Here is a 3890-nt window from a genome sequence, read left to right on the forward strand (position 1 = left end):
TCAAAGTGAAAGGTTGAGACTACATGAGTTTCTCAGGAATTCTAGAATCCCAGATCTTTCTAGGGATTAGATAGGGAGAGAAATAGTTATGGAAACCAATGTTGGAAGTCTTTGGCATACAAAGCTATGGAATTAATTGGTCAGAGGTCACCACACAATCTAGGCTTGTGATTCAGATGGACCAAAAACTAAAGCACTGATAGGCAGAAACTATCCTCAAAGTTTTTGCCAAAGAAGTCCCACTTCTCACACCAGAAGCAAACTCACCATAAGGCAAGACGCTGATATGTAGAAAGAGCTCAGAGACAGGGAAGAGCATCGTAGTGTTGGTTGGATCCTCATACAGTACAGACGCAGAAGCACAGTTTCGATTGCTCCTGTCTGGTGGATCAGTTCTGAGTTTGCAAGAAGGTAAGGTCATAGACCTGAGTGTCTAGGGCTGACCAATTAGTGTCGTATGATCTCTCAGGGGTATATCAACTGGTGTCAGCTTGTTGGCCTTGTTTAGGCAACCACATCCAACACAACTTCTCAGTGGGGTCTTGTCACAGAGCAGCCATGTCAGACACGGGAGACCTGGGTTGGGACGATTAGCATTCTGGTCTCACCAGGTTGGAGTGTAGCCTGCAGAGTTGCTGCTGTGGTTTTCCTGCTCTAGAGAGGCATCACTATGCACCATCAGGGAGCTGTCACTATAGATTAGGGGGAGTCTGTTCAGTTTGCTGATTCTCTTAGGGCTGAATCCTCATCATGTTTTTCCGCCCAGACTTCAGACCCCAAGCTTTGGTAGTCTGGGTGGCTGAGATGGGAACTGTCACAGAGTCTATGGAATCTACTGCACACTGTGAGATGAATCTGGATGTTATTATACTATGTTTTTTATTGCTGTTTAGTTTTTCCCACATGCATGTTATTATTCCAAAAACAAACCTGTTAAATAATATATTCTCACATATTTGGTTATGGCAAGAACTTTCTTATTACTGACCATTGTTTCTGACTAAGCCAGGTTAGAAGAAGACCGACTTTTGAAGAACATTCTAGGCCAATCTCTGCTCTGTTTAGTACTGTAATGGAGGGACCCAACTCTGAACTCATTTTGACATGCTACCTTGGGCATTCTCTGGTTACTAGGGACCATATAGAATATCCCAGAAGCTCCGTCATTCTGATCCTAGCAACACAGAATAGGTGGCCATAGTCCTTGGATCACTCTGACTTGACATGTCATTTCAAAGCTTGAGAGAGCTGATGGCAGGAACAGATCCTTCATACCACGCTGCCACATGTCCCATGAGTCTCCAAGGGTCTTGTGGGCTCTACTTCTGAGTGTCCCAGCAAGACTACGATCAAAAGATCATCCACTATTTTCTCTCATAGTCCTTCTTTCAAGCAGAACTCATCACTGGAGGTTCTGTTGACATAAGACAGAGAGAAGGTTCGAAGACGATAATAGTTATTACTGACAGTGTAGTCCATGCACTCATGGCAGCGGGGGGGGGGGGGGCACTCATTATATTTGGGAGGCTTTGAATCCCCTCTGCCCTTGGAGCCTGGCCTTAGATTGACCCTGAATGAAGAGCAAGGCTCTCCAAGGGCCACTGTCAGCACTCCCCAGGATGACTACTACACATGGGAGGAGTCAGGGTGTGGGGGTCCTGTTCTGACTCTGTCATCCTGGGCCCCAGCCATGGCGGTTTCATAACAGAAGAAAGCTAAGCTGCGAGCACGTTGCTAGGCTGTGGCTATTTATTTTTATAAATGAGCCCAGGCTTAATTTAGAAAGCAGCTTTTGCTTTTGCTTTCTACATCCCAGCATCGGCTGTCTGTCTGGCAGGCAGGCACTGTCAAAGAATCTCATTTCTGACCCAACAAGAGCTCGTGGGTGGATAGGGGCAGCAAAGGGGTTGGCGGAAGGCCGATGCCAGCCAGGCTGCATTACAGGGAGGCAGAGACACGTGGCTGTGCCACTAGTGTCCTATTCTGCTTCCGTGTGAGCTTCATTTGTGACACCTACGTAGTCCTCGCTTGGAATAGCAGGGTGAAAAGCAGCCCTGACGCTCACGTCTCCTTTGATGAGCTACACACCAGCATACAGCAGAACAGAAGGCCTTGGGAAAGACGGTCCAGTCAGGTGCCAGAACGGGTGACACCAACGATCTCTGTTCTTTGGAGGCAGCTATTTTAATAGAGCCTAATTACAGTGGCTATTTGGATGTGCAAGTATTTTGATTTAGCTGATAAATGCCATTTTTTAAAAAAGCAAACGAATAAAGTGGACATTTTACACTCCACTTGTGAAGCTTGATCTCCACTAATTGTCAACCTCCATGTTCAGGAGTCAAGGGTATATATAGTTCAGGGACAGGGGAGGGAATGGGTGGTAGAACTCCAAAATCAGAGACTATCAAGAGCCAGGTAATGGTTAAAACAATGTAAGCACAAGGGGTAACGTGCCTGTCAGATGGGAGCATATCCAGCCCACAGGAAAACAGGAGCCTATAAAGTAAAAGAAACAGAGCCAATCAGATCTGCTTGCGAGGGAAGAGATGGAGGAAACGGTGAGAAAATGGTTACACAAGAGGCAGTGAGTATATGTTTTGGCTTCGCCTGTTCTGAGTTTGCTGCATCAAAACACCTTGTCATAAAAGCTTTATAAAATTAACCAAGAAAATAGTCCATTTAGGAGTTAGAACTTGTTTTGGTTCTTTGAGCATGTCTGACTCAGAAATGTCTACACATTTCACTCTAGGGCTTCTTGGAGCCTCAGTTTCCCCATTTTTAAAAAAAATGACCTTCCTGTTTTCCAGCCTTTTGTTCTCCTTTCAAGTGACATGACAGGGGATGAGCCAGCAGCTTGGAAACCGCCCCGGGCCACCTGGAGAAAGACGCTTGCGTGAATGACGGACATTCGAAGAGATGAGTCTTCTATGACTCAAGGATCGCAAAATTGAGGCAGAGTGGCCATGACTGCCTTGTGATTCACACAGTGTTGCCGTTGGCTGGAGGGGTGGTGTGTCCTCTGACTTTGCTCTAGCAAGCGTGGAGCCTAAGTATCTTTACGCAAGTTCTGTGGATCAAGGAGCTTGAGGGGATTAGGTTTGAAGAGCTGAGGATAACTGGTGTTTCAGACTGATCGGGAGTTTTACCCTACAAGGAACAGTGGTGGCCTGGTATTGGACAATTATTGGTTTCCTTTGCCAGATTATGCTGTGGTTTGTCAAACTTGATGCCACAATGCCCTGGAGGCAGTTTCAGTGTGATTAAAGGTGGAGCTCAGAGAATATTCTCTTCAGCCAATTTCTGCACGTCTGTTCTAGGCTGTTCAAAGGAAGAGCCTTCGTCTTGCAAAATGAAGGCCCGCTGACTTGGGTAAATCCTTCAGGATTCAAGCAAGATGGCAGAGAGCTGGGGCCTGGGCCTTCAGGGGACACCCTGGCTCCCACTGGGCAGGGCCCATCTTCTCAGTCCTGGAATGCTGTCAAAGACCCAGCTCCACTTGGGACATCCACTCATCCCTATTTTTATGAACGAAGGTGCTACCTACCCCGGTACATTTAGTCTTTGTTCCTGGCCCTGTTCCCTTTTTTTTATTGTTGCTGTGTCTTCGCCTTTTGAAGTTCTTCTAGATTCTTTCCTCGGGCATCCTGTTTGGATCCCTCGCCCCCGTGTTGACAGATAAGAGCCAAGAACAGCCCTGTTCCCGCAGGAGGCTAGCATTTGGCTCAGAAGATAGAGAGGGAAGTGGCTTCTCTCCCTGACTGCTCTTTAGGTTGATGTGGGGATTTATCCTGAGAGAAGTGTGGCATCTCCCCCAAGCCCCCACCAGCAATGGGCCTATATACCAATGCGCTTTGCCTTTATTTTATCTAACTAGGTGATGAGAGATT

At 46.8% G+C, this 3890-nt stretch overlaps 1 long non-coding RNA gene across 1 annotated transcript; it reads left to right on the forward strand.

The window, feature by feature from the left end:
* Nucleotides 1-1193: 1193 nt before the first annotated feature.
* 4930431P22Rik (RIKEN cDNA 4930431P22 gene) lies at nucleotides 1194-3278 on the forward strand. Its single transcript, NR_153763.1, has 2 exons — nucleotides 1194-1438; nucleotides 2811-3278. It is a non-coding gene; the product is annotated as an RIKEN cDNA 4930431P22 gene (long non-coding RNA).
* Nucleotides 3279-3890: the final 612 nt, after the last annotated feature.

This window comes from Mus musculus, chromosome 14 (genome assembly GCF_000001635.26).
Source record: "Mus musculus strain C57BL/6J chromosome 14, GRCm38.p6 C57BL/6J".
NCBI lineage: Eukaryota > Metazoa > Chordata > Mammalia > Rodentia > Muridae > Mus > Mus musculus.